This window comes from Mustela nivalis, assembly GCF_964662115.1.
Source record: "Mustela nivalis genome assembly, chromosome: 11".
NCBI classification, from domain to species: Eukaryota; Metazoa; Chordata; class Mammalia; order Carnivora; family Mustelidae; genus Mustela; species Mustela nivalis.
In genome coordinates, this window is record NC_139030.1 from 29014644 (window position 1) to 29031020 (window position 16377).

Below are 16377 nucleotides of genomic sequence, written 5' to 3' on the forward strand. Positions count from 1 at the left end.
TTACAAAAATATAAATCTGACTACTACTTTAATTATCACTACCCACTAAAATATTTCATTGATTGTTGTTATTTAGCTATACCTCAAAATTGGTACCAGAATTGCAAAAACTGGAGGCTAAAAATCTACAAAAAATACTTCCTCTACAATTTCTTCCTACTCTCTCACTATACACCATCTGATGGAAGAACAAATGTAGCAGCATACTGTGGCTTTGGGCCAGATACTCTTCAAACATTATGTTTCTAATAAAGAACTAATTTGTGGGGGAGAAAAAAAATTAATTTCAGATACCTAGGTGGCTCAGTCCATTAAGCGTTTGCCTTCAGCTCAGATCATGATCCCAGGGTCCTGGGGTCCAGTCCCACATCAGGCTCCCTGCTCTGCAGGGAGTTTGTTTCTCCCCCTGCTTATGCTCTCTCTGTCTCACTCTCTGACAAGTAAATAAAATATTTAAAAAAAAAATTATGTCATCTCTCTTTACTTATATTTTAAAACAGATAAATTTGTCATCTCTCTTTACTTATATTTTAAATCAGACAAACTAAAGTCTAGAGATTGAATAACTAAAAAAAAAAAAAATACTCAGAAAAAATCAGACACACAGAAGAACAGTACAAATTCTACCTAAAACTGTTCAAACTTTACAATAATATCTTACTCTTGAGTTAACATGATATTCTTAAAACATTATCTCATTTGATCTTCATATCAAATCTTAAAGATAAACAGGAAGAATATTATTTGTAACTGTCATCATTTTGTAGATGAAGATAGACAATGAGTGATTTGCCCTTATGCAAGTGAGCAACTGAACTAGGTCTTGAAGTTGACTCCCCCGACTTCTAGTTCAGTTCTCTTTCCCTCTTTCAGAGCTACTCTGTAATACTGTCTAAATGGGTACAAAAGAGAAAATGAAAACCCATCATATGTTCCTAGGAATGCCCAAACATTTAAGGAGTTCACATTGTGGCCTAATATTTGTGTCAGAATGAGTCAATATACATGTGCCTAATCTGTGGTTTGGAGCTGCAAACAAACACCACAGCAGTCAGTAAGGTAAAATAAGTGGGAGAACAATGGACAGTCCATGTCAATAAAAACCAGAAGTCCCTCTTGGTTAGGTGTGCTTATCAGCTGAAAAAATATTGTATGACAAAATGAAAAGTAAAACAGAAATGTAGATGAAGGTTGACAAGTACAGACTAAATATTCTAAATTGCAAATATGGAAATACTGATTCAAATGGCACCTTGTCATTATACTCTATTAGAAGGAATATTTCAGGTGACTCACGTAGATAAACTTGGAGAGAAGGGATTTCCCCATCGCCCCCTACATTTTAAAAAGTTAAAAAAAAAAAGAAAAGGAAAAAAAAAAAAAACAGAATACAATGTATTACTTTAGAGATTACCTACAATTTTCCTAACATCTGAGACATCAAGTTTATAACTATTTAGGTCCACCGAAAACTTAAATCCTTGCGTAACAGAAGTATTAACTTCTTTGCTATAATACAGAAGAGGTAATAATAGAATGTAAATATCTGAATTCTCCAAGTTTTGACATCATCAATAACTTAAGGGTTTCTCATCAAAAATGACATTATCCAGTGACATCCTAAAACGAAATAGCTGAGAAACATCGATAATGTAAATTCCTTAGTTTCTGGGGAGCTGGAGACTCTGAAGGATGCAATAGCAAAAATGAAGAGCCTTTTCTTTAAAACTTCCTTTTTCAGTAATTTTCTAAAAGGCTGGTCTTCACCACAGCTCCTCTCAGCTTCAGACATCTAATTACAAACTGCATTTTTAATAATGGTTAATACATGTAAAACATATGCATGCTGCACATATTAAAAAAAAACAAAAGTTTTCTGGAAGCTTTTTTCCAGGGGAAAAAAATAAAGAAAACTCAGCACTGCTCAAGTGGATCACTACCATCTGCCAGCATTTTATCTAAAATAAAAGTGATTGAAAAAATACAAGTATTAAGATCAGGTTTCCAAAGCTCAAATGTTTTCCAGGTAGCTCGATTCTAAAACTGCCACTATTCCTACTTCTTGTGTAGATGCCTATGTATGTGACATCTTTGTTCTCCCATTTCTAAATACCAAAATCAGACAACGAAAATAATTACTTACATAAACGCTACTTACCTAATAAACATTACTCAAATTTCAGAGCAAACATGACCTCAATTCTGAACCTCTATTTCCCTTAGTTTTCTTATAGTTTTCAAAAAATAGTGCAGGGGCGCCTCGGTGGCTCAGTGGGTTAAGCCGCTGCCTTCGGCTCAGGTCATGATCTCAGGGTCCTGGGATCGAGTCCCACATCGGGCTCTCTGCTCGGTGGGGTGCCTGCTTCCCTTCCTCTCTCTCTGTGATCTCTTCCCTTCCTCTCTCCTACTGTGATCTCTCTCTGTCAAATAAATAAACAAAATCTTTAAAAACAAAAATAGTGCAAATAAAATAGGACTATCATTAAATATCTTTGGACACCTGGCAAAAATAAGAATACTTCTATTAAAATGATTACATAGCTCTACTAATCGCTCCTTATGAACTCCTGAGTTACAGTCTCTTCATTTCTACCAATTGCCAAGTGTCAAGGACTCCTAAACCTTCACAGCAATGGCACTAAGCTACTGCTTGGTTTCTTGGCAACAATCCTCATAAAATGTTATGTATAGAAAAACATTTTTCTCAATAAAAGTGAGTTGATGTTTTTCTGTTTGAAAAAGTTACAAATTCCCTTTGAGAAAATTGAAGAAACTCAGCAAGGTTACAAAATGAAAGCTAAGAATCACTACATCTGAATGAAAAACCCAAAATAAAAATGCTACACACACAGAGAGACACATAAATAATAAATGTCTTTAATATAATCAGAATTCATGAAATTTTTTTTCACTGTATTTAAAAGCTTATGATGAAAGGGGGAAAAGTGACAAAAACTAGCTCACATTCTTCCCCCACTTACATTTTCTGAAAATCTTGGAGCCCATCAAAACAGTTTGTATTACAAATGAATAAATATCTCAATCTTGGATACACAGAGAAACTGTGGGCTAAAAATCCCCTATAGTTCATATCTACTACTGTACTAAAAGATAGGTTACTAAGTGTGGGGGATTTCCCTAGAAACATTTTAGTTTAAGACTGCTTTAGAAAAGTTGACTCAAGTGAACATTGTCCAAATACTACTAAAAAAATAAATAAAAACCTGAAAGAAGGAGCAAAAAGAAACAGAACTATAGCCAAGAGATGAAATTTAGTTCCTAAAGCATACTGCCTTATTCACATTTTTATTATTTGTGCCTGGCACACAGGATATATTCTTCAAATGCATGTGTTACCAGTTCAGACCACTGAAAAAGAGGCTGGCTTTTCTGAACTGGATACTAAGTAGGAGAACAACCACAATTTACTCATTCATTTTCATTCTGAGATCTAGTATAATCTAAGAATGCTAAGGAAGCACTTAATATCTGATTCTAGTGGGGGAGAGAGGGGAGATAACTTTGAAAAGTTGATACCAGGTAATCAATCATTTCCTGATTATTTGTGACTATATGAGATATACACACACATGCACATATATGTATAAGTCATATGCATTATATATACATAGTATTTAACTTTAATAGAAAAAGAGCAGTATTACATTACATTTTTAAAGAAAAGGAAGTTTTGCTATTTTTAAGTACATGGAGTAACTTAAAATGCTGCCAAAATAAACCGACTGATCCAATTTAATGGGCTAATAGGAATGATTTACAATTCGCAAAGCTATTTTAAAAATAATTATAACCACCAAAGTAGTTTAACTATGATCTCTTAGACTAAATTAATTTGTATCTCAAGTTCTTTTCTCACGGACAAGACAAAGATAAACTTCAGTTCAGAGCCTAGACAAATTTTCTAACAATGAAATGAAATGAAACAAACAAAACAACACAAATTCTTTAATTTTTTAAATTTTCAATTAAAGTATAGTTGACATATAATATTAGTTTCAGGTGTACAACACAGTATCTCAGTGATTAGATACATTATAAGATGTTCACGGCAGTAAGTCTATTACATTATTATTGACTAAATTCCCTATGCTGTACTTTTCATTCCTGTGACTTACTTATTTCATAACTGGAAGTTTTGACCTCTTAATCCCTTTATCCATTTCAAAACAAATTTCATTCATATTGCTAGGTCCTTGGCTACTTTCCATTCCTATTATCATTGTTCTTCTTCAGAAACTATTTCTCCGTTAGATTTTAGGATCCATTGACCATTTCTACCCTCATCCATGGTCTCCATTACTACCGTGCTATAATAATTGTTCTCTGCGCAGTTTACCTTACCTCATTCCCATGTATGACTGTAGAACTCACCATGTTTTTGCCTACAAAGCATTGTTTATCCCTCTTCAAATAACAGCAATATAATTTCCCTTTTGCTCTCTGGTACTCAATTCATACGGTTTGAATTGGGTTGACCCCATTTTGGCCAATCACAATATTAAGGGCCTCTTGCCAAATTCACAGCTCAGAGATCACGTGATTTTTTTTTTTTTTTTTTTTAAGAAAGTCATTTCAGTCAATCTGGGACTTTAGTTAGAACTGCTGAGAGAGGTACTCTCTTTCAAAAAGGGTAACTAAACTGGTACAATATAAACTTAGCTCTGGGGGAGATCCATATGGAGAGAGGCTGCTCCAGAATACAGTCAAACCAGACGAAAGCAGAGACAAGAAGATAAAAATGTCTAATGATATCACTGACTACTGGATCCAGCAGTGCCTAGAGTCAACCACTCTGGAAATTTCAGTTATATGGTGGCCCAAATACATCTTCCTTTATGTTTAAGTGATTTTGAATTGGGTTTCTATCATATGCAATAAATAAAGTTCTATTATGTACAATAAATAAAGTTCTGCAATAAATAAAGATACTCATAGTCTAAAGTATCAGCTTCTCAAATTATTACCCATGAATTCACAGGTATACACAAATTAGACGAAATCTGCCTTATCATCTCAAACTGACATTCCATAACTCCTCCTACCTCAGAATATGTTCCTACTAAACCAAGATTTTGGAGATTACATTTTCCAACTTTCCCTGCATTAGTACCTTTGTACACAATGCTTCCTTCTCCTATAGCACTTTTATATTTCATCTCCATCTATCAAAATCTATAACATCCTCTTAGTTGTACCTCAGAATTTGCTGAATGAGAAATAAACCCCTTCCTCTGTATTTTCGTGGTGACTGCTGCCCTCACTGCAGTACTAACTATTCCGTGTCAGTTCTACAGTGTTCAGTGTATGGGTCCAGTGTTTAGTGTCCACGACCTGTCGAGACAGACAGTAGCATGAAAAGGCAAACAATCATAAAATGCTGAGGCTGGAACAGGAGTTCCAAACTAATAATAAGTCACATCAGACAGAGCGACTCCAAAGACAGAAGCACTACTGGAAAGAATTATTCCCCAAAAGTCTCTAAAGATAAAAGTTGAAAATTCAAGGAGATACACAAATAAGATGAAATAAATCCTGTATAAAATGAAGCTGTGGTTCATAACAAAGCTGAATGAGAGAGACTACAAATTAGTCTTTCTTTTTTCTTAGAAATTTATTTATTTATTATTTGAGCGAGAGAGTGTGAGTGTGTGCAGAGGGTTCACGGTGCTGAGAAGCAGACAGAGAGACAGAGAGAGAGAGAGAATCCTAAGCAGATTCCATGCTAAGCACAGACCCCCACATGGGGCTCCATTCCAGGACCCAGAGACCATGACCTAAGCCAAAACCAAGAGCAGACACCCAACCAATTGAGCCACCTAGGCACCCTTGAATTTGTCTTTTGTGTGAAAATTTCTCGAATCTCTCTTTTTTTTAAAGATTTTATTTATTTATTTGAGAGACAGAGAGAAATTGAGAGAGAAAGAAAGCACAAGTGGTGGGGAGGAAGAGGGGGAGAGGGACAAGCAGACCGTGCTGAGCAGAGAGCCCAATGTGGGGCTTGATCCCAAGACCCTAAGATCATGACCTGAGCCAAAGGCAGATGCTTAACCAATTAAGCCACCCAGGCGACCCAAAATTTCTTGAATCTTGATCTTGACTTTAATCCCTTTTTAATGACATCATGGAACTCAAAAGATTAAGCCAAACTTTCAGTTACAAGTGAAAAAAAAATAAGATTATAATGTTAAAAAATGACTTTTCCAAGGCTAAACAATTAATTTATGTCAGAGCTGAGATTAAAACCCAGGACTGTTGGTTTCTGTCGTATAATATGTCATTTCTTCCAAACAAATGATTCATATTCTCTTAGTAAATTCTTTTATGTATATGTACATTTAAATATATATATAAAAAAACACATACATATACATATGTATGTGCTTTTTTAAAGAGCATTTAAAGATTCATTCTCGGACAAGTTCTAAGCCAGAAGCTACAAACACAATGACCTAAACAGATCAGCTAAGTAACATAAACTTGAGAAGCACATTAGAATAAAACAATGGCAACTAGTTATGCTACTGTGACCAATACAAAGAATGTCTATCTGTCTAAAAGTATTAAAAACTTAAAACTGCTTAAGTAATTGCAGTGGCCAAGCAAAATATATCTTTGGGCCAAATTCTAATCTCTCATTTATCCCATAGTTTCCACACTATAAATTAAAAGGCTACACTGTTCATGGGTGGCCACAGCTAAAATTAAAAAGCCTTAAAATACAATCATGTGAAATTTCACAAAATATCACAGGTATATTCTAGATTCTATAAAGTTTCCTGAACTGAAAAATATTTTTTTTTCCTAGAAACACTTTCATACAGGGGAAATTCCAGAAAATTATATTTTCTTTTATCAAAATTTACATAATGGACAATGACTAATTTCACCATATGATTAATATAACCCATAAAAGTAAGTGAGTAAAAATGTATGGAATTCCTTATTTTATAAATAAAATAAAACTGAGGCACATAGGCCCTTAAATGTCTCTTAAGTGGTTCTGTGTAGAAGAGGTGATACCCCGAAACACAGGAAAGGAGGAGTGCCCAAAGCAGGAAAAAATTAGCAGTTTAGCAAAGTCAATTACAGCCATATTTTGTTTGTGTTTTCAAACACACAGGTATAGAATCATTCATTCAACCATATTGACTCAATAACAGCTATCTATAAGGCAGCATGCTAGGCCCTGGGTAAAGAAGACAAATATGCCACAAATCATCCTAAAACCTGTGGCATAAAGAAAAAGGGGAAAAAAATATCAAACAAACAAAATAATCATGATGATTATAATAATAATCATTGTATTATAATGATGTATAAATATTATATCATTTATATAAATGCTTATATTTATATATTTATATTATCTATATAATATGTTATATTATATACCTAATATGTATATCTTTTTATATATTATAATATCATTTATATATTTTATATATTTTTATATTTATGTAAATAAATATATAATAATAATAACTATAATAAAATCACAGAGGAAAGGAAAAGAACACAGAAACACGAGGGCTTGGTTTTGATATGGTAGTCAAGGAGGGCCTCTCAGAGCAGGTGAAATGTTAGCTGAGGCTTTAAAGAGAGGGAAAAATAAGCAGAGGGTCTAGGGAGGTGGCATGAAGTAGCGTGGCCAGCTAAGAGACCAACAAGTATTGAGAAAACCTGAGGCAGGAAAGACCTTGAGGTTTCAGAGCCAGTGAACCAGCGCCCCCCCCCCACCATCACTACTACAGCAGACCAATGAGATGACAGGGGTGGAGAGAAAGTTGCAGAGATGGGCAGGGCCCAGCAGACCCCGTGTGTAATCTGGATTTTTACATACACAGTACAAAGTCACTGATGGTTTTCAATCAGGGATCATTTCCTCAAGGCTCTGAGTGTTAGCAAGTGGATAAAGGACTAAGCATCCTTTCGGTCAACAGAGTTTACTAAATGCATGTCCAAATTTGCCACGTTTGGTTTGACATTGCCAGTGTTAGTGTTTTGTCTCTAATGCAAAAGCCCTTAATCAATGTTGATGGGAAAAAAGAAAAACTGGAAACCAACTTGGAAAAGAGCCAAAAGATAATTAGTCTAGGGGGTTTCTGGCAAAACCACCCCATGCCTAGTCCTCTCCATTTCATATATTTGGTCACTTGGAACTTCTCTTAAAATGGGGGAGTGTTATATTTTTATTACCAGCATGAGACAGTGAACATATAGGAATATATGAGAGACTGTTTACAGGAAGAAACTCAGCAGAATATAGGATTCTGTTTAGGAAGATATAAAGATGAATGGGACATGAATGGTCTTGTGAGCACAACGCCTGATTCAGTTCCTGCCTTCTGCGTACAGTGTCTCTCTGTAGGCTGGCTGGTCAGGAGACCAGCAGGTCCGTCATGTGAGTGAACCACAGAAGACCATAAACAAAGGACAGTTGGGCAAAAATTAGTCATTCAATGGTTAGGACAACGTGTCCAAAGGCAGCTAGGAAGCCACAGTGGATCTCAAGGGAAGAGGCAAACGTGAAAGCTTCCTTAAGAGGGGAGACTTTGAAGAAGGGTAGCAGAGTATCCGTATCATAGCTCCAGATGCTCCAAACACAATAAGTCTGAGATCAATACCTGTGCACACCCTAGACAGTGCCATAGGCAGAACATCTTGTCATTGACTAAGACTTTAGTAACAGCAGAAGAACTTTCTCAAATATAAATAAATTCAAAAAAATGTTGGGATGGAAATACAACAAAAATGCCTTTCATTTGAGAAGGCATTTCCTAATGGCTTTTTACATGCCGTGGAGATAAACCCTAATGAAGACACTCAAGACCTAAAAATAACTAGATTAGAAGCACTCTAAGATCAGACTCACAGTTTGGACTGTTAGGTCAAAAATAAGCACATTGCTTCCAAAAGCAAAATTATGAAGGCCCTAACCCTACAGCCAGAGCTCCTTTACACAATAGTACCTCTTGTACCCATCTGGGGGTGTTGGGGATTTTCTGCCTTTTCCATTTCATTCCTTAAAAATAATGATTTTTCTCTCCTCTGTAAAGTGTAATAAACTATTCAGTTTATATTTTAAAGTAGAGCTGTCAAATTTCAAAGGGTAAGTGTATGGGAAATTTACCCTTAACAATCTTTTAGATGCACAGTCTCTTAGAAATAATGTCATATATGTATATATACCTTTACTTGGAGGTTACAAACTCTTACGTGTGATTTTTTTTTTTTAATAAGCTAGAAGAGATGTGAAAAATCCACCCTGCCCTTGAAGTTGCCCTGCCATGCCTAACTCCTTAGAACCAGTGGCTTCACAAGGCATGCTACTACCAACACAAACACTTCTGAATTAGCAGCTTGTGGTGAGAGTAACTGACAAACTCTACAACAGGAAAAAAAATTTTTTTTTCCTGACACTGGAATATTTTACTTCCCAAGAGCACGGACAAAGGAATATCAAGAAAAGTAGAAAAAGATGTAGCATGAGAACCAAACTTCAGGAAGCTCGGTAAGAGGGTTAATTTTCCAGTTTTGCAGTGAAGAAGTCGCTAGCGTAATTAAGAGTAGTCATTTGTGTGTGTGCACATGTGTGTGTGTGGATATGAAGGAGAGAGAGAAGAGAGCGAGAGGAAAAGGAAGCATCCAGAGGCAGAGAGACAGAGACTGACTGAACGAATAGTTCTTTGGTTTGCGGGATCATTCTCTCTCTGTAGTGTTGTGGTCAACTATGTTTTCAACATAAAGTCCAGATGGCTAAACTAAAGGCCACTCTCATGCAGAAGATATTTCATTGAGAGGAAATATTGTGGATGAAGCTCTAAGCGCTATGCAAATTCTGGAAAGTTCTGGTGTGCAGAACTAGAGAGGAGAGCAAGGCTGATAGGAAAACAACCCAAAAGAAAATCCCGCCATTAGGCAGCCTATTATGGGGAAGCCGGTGAAGTGGGCAACAGTGGTGGGGAAGGTCGAAACCAATTCTCATAAACGGAACAGTCCCATATTGCTGAGATTATGGGATGCTACACTGTACCTAATGACAGTATTATTTACCTGGTGTAGGAACATCATCCAAACCCCAAGTATATACAACTGATAATGCTATACGGGAAGTGAGCTAGTCAGTACTGGAATGCTGCCTCTATCAAGTTCATAAACCAAGTAGAGAACTTCAGGGAAGACCCATTTAAAGATTATGTAGGACTGAAGGTGAACATTCTAGAGAAAGTTAGGCTTGTATTCATGAACCTACCCTGTAATTTTTATATAGCATCCATTGTTTGTCATTTTTTATTTGGATTTCAAAAGAAGAAAATTCAAATGACTTATAATTGCTATGGCCAAAAACTAAAGAACAAATGCCCTGAGGAAAAATGAGAACATCACAGAGTCCCAGACCTAGAAAGCCTCCAGGTTTCCAACCTCCAGTCTCCAACAAGATTCAGGAGCTATAATCCTGCTCAAGATCAGGATAAGCACACACCCACTTCTAATATTAAAATTCAGTCATATATTTTTAATCAAGAGGTACTTAGGCTTAATCCCCTTCACTAGTTTATTCTGAGTAGGCAGGGAATTAAGATAGCATAGTGATTAAGAGCATGGGCTTATAAAGAACATTGTATGGCCTCTGTAGGTACCCAGACTTGAACTCCAACCACATACCCACCACTGGCTGGGTAACCCATTGCAAATATCTTCACTTTCTAAGCCTCAGTTTCCTCTTCCGTAAAACCAGGAAAACCATATCAAGCTTCCAGGATTGTAGAATATCTACCACATGGTAAGTGTTCAATATGTTAGCTATTATTACTATCACTTACCCCCATGAAATCCTGCTCTGGTTACTACAAAGATGTCAAATGACTGCCCTATCTACACCAAACTTGCCTGTAAACCCACTTACCTGCAAATTCTTATTAAGTCATCGTTTACTTTTATACTCCCAAATATGTCAGACACTAATAAAAAGGCATTCTCATAATGAAAATAATACTAAATTATTCAGAAATGCATCTTTTAATAAAAGAACTTTTATGATTAAAATATTAATATGTTATTCAGAAAGTTGTGTTTTTCACAAAAGGTAACTATTCAAAACAGGACATAACTATCAAGTAAAGAAAAATTTATATTACTAATCTACGAAAGAACTGTTTCAGAAACCACCACCTTCTGTATTAATTCACCTGTACCCACTAGTTTAGCCATACCTTTATTCACAAGGGCTAGCTACAAACAACAAACATGCATAGGTAATTCATATCAGCTAAAAATGTTCATTTTCCCAAAGAAAGTGACATTCAATGTTTCACAGGGAATTTAAGAAGGAAAAAAAATTCACACATTCCTTGAAAGAGAACCTGCTTAGTGAAAGGCCACAATCAAGACTATGGGAAATCAAACAGAATTATCAACAGCCACATATCACCATAAGCTCTAATTTCACTGTAGGCATTGCTTGATCCAACTGAACTGTCCTTCAATTTAACTCCTATCCAACTACTTGCTTTCCTTGCCCCTCCTTGGTCATTAAAAAAAAGCAGGGGGTAGGAGGTTGGGGGAGAGAAGGGGGGCTGGGTAGGGAAGTAAAAGGTATCATAACGATAATCAGCATTTACTAACAGTTAGGACTTGTGTGGGTACAAGAAACAGAAAACCTAGAACACCAGGGACTCAATCTCATGTAACACAGGTTTTGAAAGAGGCAAGGAGACCCCAGTGCAGTGAACCAACCCTGCTCAGACACCCAGCCTCAGTCTTGTAGTAGGTAAATTTTTAGCTAATGCATGATCTTTAATCACTATAATTCCATTCAGGCTTTCTGCTTCACTTTTTTTAAAGGTTGTTTCATTTTATTTTGTTTGACAGAGAGAAAGCAGCAAGGGGAGTGGCAGGCAGAGCAGGCAGAGAGAGAAGCAGGATCCCTGCTGAGCAAGGATCCCTGTGCGAGACTTGATCCCAGGACCCTGGGATCATGACCTGAGCCAAAGGCAGCTGCTTAACTGCTGAGCCACCCAGGCACCCCTCTGTTTCATTTTAAGTGAGGTTTTGTAAGTTATGTTTCTCTAAGAAATTCGCTCTTTTGTCTAAGGTTTCATCTCTATTGACATAAAACTATTAAGAGCATTTCCCCTTTTTATTGATCTGTGCCATATCCACAGGTCTACAGCTACATAATTCCAAAAATTATTTGTGCCTTAAAAAAATCATGCCTGTGTTTATCCATTTTATTATCTCAAAGTAACTTAGTTTCTTCATCTCCACTTTCATTTGCTTTCACTTCACTATTTTTCACTCTTTTTTACTCCTTCCTTCCCAATACTACTCCTAGATTCAAGTAAGAGGGTCCTTACTCAGGGTCACAAGCTTTAGAGGGCCTGTATACCATAAGTAAAAAAATAATAAAAATAAATTTATTAAAGATGATGTGGCTGTGACGGTCAATTTAGATACAACCTGCATTGTGATATACAATATGCTCATTATGATTCAGTCCTATTTTTTATTATCTGCTGTGATTTCTCCTGTGACCCAGGAGTTATTTAGAATTACACTTGCACATTTTCTGACTTACAGGGTTTTTAAGGAACCTTTGCTAACGATTCCTCTCCTGCACACACACCAGAATGATTTCATCCAAGGGGCGAAGATCATTGGTGAAGGGCTGCTCACAGCCCGCTGTGAGCAGGGCAGAGCAGCTGCTCCGTCAAAGAGCTGCACAGGCGGACACGGAGAGCTGGCCAGGGTGCTGTGAAAGGGAAGGTCGGAGGGATACAGGTGGGCACTGACCTCCTCTGCCATGCTGAACTTCAAACCACTGTTCTCTGCACTCTTCCACTGCTGTTCTCATCACCTCCTTTCTCGATACCAATAACATTGTCTAGCACCTTAGTTTCTGTCACTGAAAATGTCTTGGAGAGGTTCCCATGAGAGCACACAGAAATCTTCCTAATTCAGGTCAAAGCTGTATGATATTTCATTTCAGAATGTCACCTAAGTTAACCGGTCCCCTTTATGAAAATAGGCAGCCAGAGCTTCAACGCCAGCTACCACTCTAATTTCCAGATCCTTCTTCAGATCCTCTCTTACTTTGCTTAGCTATAGACTTAAAAGGAAAGTTGTTGGGGTGCCTGGGTGACTCAGTGGGTTAAGCCTCTGCCTTCGGCTCAGGTCATGATCCCAGGGTTCTGGGATAGAGCCCCGCACCTGGCTCTCTGCTCAGCAGGGGGCCTGCTTCCTCCTCTCTCTCTGCCTGCCTCTCTGACTACTTGTGATCTCTCTCTGTGTCCAATAAATAAATAAAATCTTAAAAAAAAAAAAAAAAGGAAAGTTGTTACACTTTATGAATCATTCCTAGAGATGAGAGGTTTTCAGGTGACTAGGTAGCTCTATTGCCCAAAATAGAAGTCAAATCCAGGCTCTTTCCAGCCTTCCATCAGCCATTTTTGGCAGCCCAGGTAATTTGTCCTCATGCTGTCATGTCATGGTTGTGGACATCACAACCACTGTCAAATGCAGGAAAGGAAAATGGCTTCCTCCTTTCACAACTAAAAACAAAACAAAACAAACTTTGTTGGAAGAACCCCCAGAAGTCATCCACTTAAGTCTAATTTGCCAAAACCTAGTCACTAACCAGCACTAACTGCAAGGAAAGCTGGGAAAATTGGGCAGAGATCGGGATCATAATGACCAACTCAGGTCAATCATGCTTCACTCCCAGGGGCTGGGTACTTAGCCACTCCAAAGACAAGTGTGATTCTGTTAACAAGGAAGAAGGGCTGTTAAGTGGCCAATGATCAGAATCTGCTACAGTACCTCGGATGGAATGAAAAATATAATTGCAAGCTGCTGAGAGAGAAAAAAAATGATTTTAAGTAACAGTGATTGTCTCAGCTCAGTAAAGAAAAAAAATGAGTGAAATATATTTGATGCCTACTCTAGGTAGGTATATCTAAGAAAGTCAAAATGCTAATCCTGGGACAAATGACTCATACATTTCAGAATATGAAATTTAAGGCCCATCCTCGAGACATTTTTCTGCATTTTGTGGTTTCCAGAAGGGGAAATTTTAATATAACCTCAGGAACAATCATTACCAACTACTTTTGGGAAAAATAACCCGTGGCGCTTTTGTAATCTATGATAAAATTAAATAGCTCCAAATGTGACCCATGATGTATTCTTCTAGCTACCAAAATAAAGCAGAATCGAACTGAGTAATTAGGCTGAAGCATTTATTCTGTTAGTAATAAAATATTTTCTGCATAAGAAGCTCAAGACAATAATGACTGTATGTACAGAAGCTGAGAAAAATAATGTGTTTACCTATATTCATGGTCTCTTTTATCAGACACAGTCCCTACCTGTTCTGAGTAATTTTGCATAGTATGTAATACTGGTGCTTTCTGAATTGTGATGATTTCATCTCCCAAGTGTACAAAGAGAGTTAACTATCTAAGAGGCAAAAACTCCTCATATCTTTAGAAGTCTCCACGGAGGTCAGATTTATCTGGTATAGCAAAAGACTTTTCTTACACTTCAATGTGGGGTTGAGTGAGCATATTTTTTTTAACTCTGTAAGTTTTCAAACTGTTGCTACTTTTCCAAAAGTATTACAAAAGAGTAGATAAGTTATCACTGGTCAAATATAACTCTGGTTCAACTGGTGAGGTATATCTTTTAGTGAAGTCTGATTAGATTAATCTGCACAGCTTAGATGACCGACCTTGAAAGATCTTACATACCACTGCTGGGCCTTGTAGGTTGTGACTATCAGAGAGTAAACCTTTACAGCACAATCTTACAGCAATCCACCTCCCCAGGAAGACTGCTTCAGCAAACGCTGTGATGTTGATCCTCATTGCTTTGGGCCTCACGAGCAGTGGAGAAGCCATTGCACAGGAGGGTTTGCACACATGCTCTCCACACACATACGTTTGTGACACAACAATTTCATGCTGGAAAAACTGCCTTATCAAAATGAAATCTAACAGCAGATAGAGAAACGGCTCGTTTCAATGTTCAAATCATTGTAGAAATGCATTATACCAAATAACGTTAAATGAAAACATGTCATAAAGTCAACGGGATCACTTGACCCTAAGTAAGACAATACATTTGGTGCCATGATACACAATTAAAAGAGTTGTGAAAGCAACTATAAACAGTCATATTATAACATAGCAACAGTCTTATCATTGCCCTTAGAACTTTTATATTGATATACTCATTGAAATTTCTAATACTATCCATCAACCATATTCACTTAGTGATATCAGAATATAAAACATTAAATTATGGAAGGGAAAATACACTTTTGATTAGAAAAATAAATTCTTAATATGCCCCCAAACAGAATTTTACCTTTATAATCCCAAGCAAAGTGACCCGAGTGCTCACTGCTATTCCACCTGACCATCCGAATGTTCAGACGTGATGCATGGTTTTCATACATGAAATGGGCTATTCTCTGAATCCCCCTTATTACTCTGAAGAACAGTAACCTACATTTAAATCCCAAGCTACTGTCTCCCTTGTGACTGTTCCACCTTACAAGCAGCAACAGATAGATGCAACTGCTGAAGGCATGGTGAGCACGGCAGCCCACAACGTGCCCTGTCTCCAACAATCTGTCTTCCCTATCCATTATTAATAGTGCTGCTTACACCAATGCCGTTCTACACGGAAGGGCCCCAGAATGAAAAGAAGAGAAGATCTATATGACACTGGAGGATAATCTCCCACAGTTTACCAAGCAGGAGACACAAGACAGTTTATACCAACAGAGAATAAAAAGATCAGGATGTTCAGTACTCTACTTGTTCCCCATCGAACGTCATCACTATTTCTCATTCATCTTTCTAGTCCCAAAAGAATCTCTACTGGGTACCCCTAGTTCCCACTTCCTAACTGATTAGAATTCAGAACTGACTCCTATGTGCCCCAAATCTATTCATCCCTGAAGACTAAACAAAGGTTGACCAGCTCTAGAAAGCCACCTCCACTTTGTCACAGACAAAATTAATTCTTCCATTTTTCACGCTCACTTTGTACCTGCAAGTCCATCTCTACCTCAATAGTCTTTAAAGCTTTAAGGGCACAAACCGTGGTCACATCTGCCTTTTCAGCCTTAGCTCCTGGTGCAGAGCAGACACAATAAATTAACCAAAAACAGCACACTCACTACAAGAGACACTGGAGGTTATGGAACAACACCAACAAAAAACGTGCCCAAAATCAACTCTCCTCTGAGGCCAAAAATGTCATCCACACCCACACACATGCATGTGATACCATCACAAGACAGATGAGAGAAGGCTTTTAGGTTCTAAAGGGACCACTGTTCTACCAGCC

The 16377-nt window shown here is 37.3% G+C and overlaps 1 protein-coding gene across 16 annotated transcripts in view; it reads right to left on the bottom strand.

Annotated features, from left to right (window-relative positions):
* GTDC1 (glycosyltransferase like domain containing 1) overlaps positions 1-16377 on the bottom strand; it is a gene marked incomplete at its 3' end in the record, with an annotated part of 460833 nt that overhangs the window by 317980 nt on the left and 126476 nt on the right. The window lies entirely within an intron of this gene.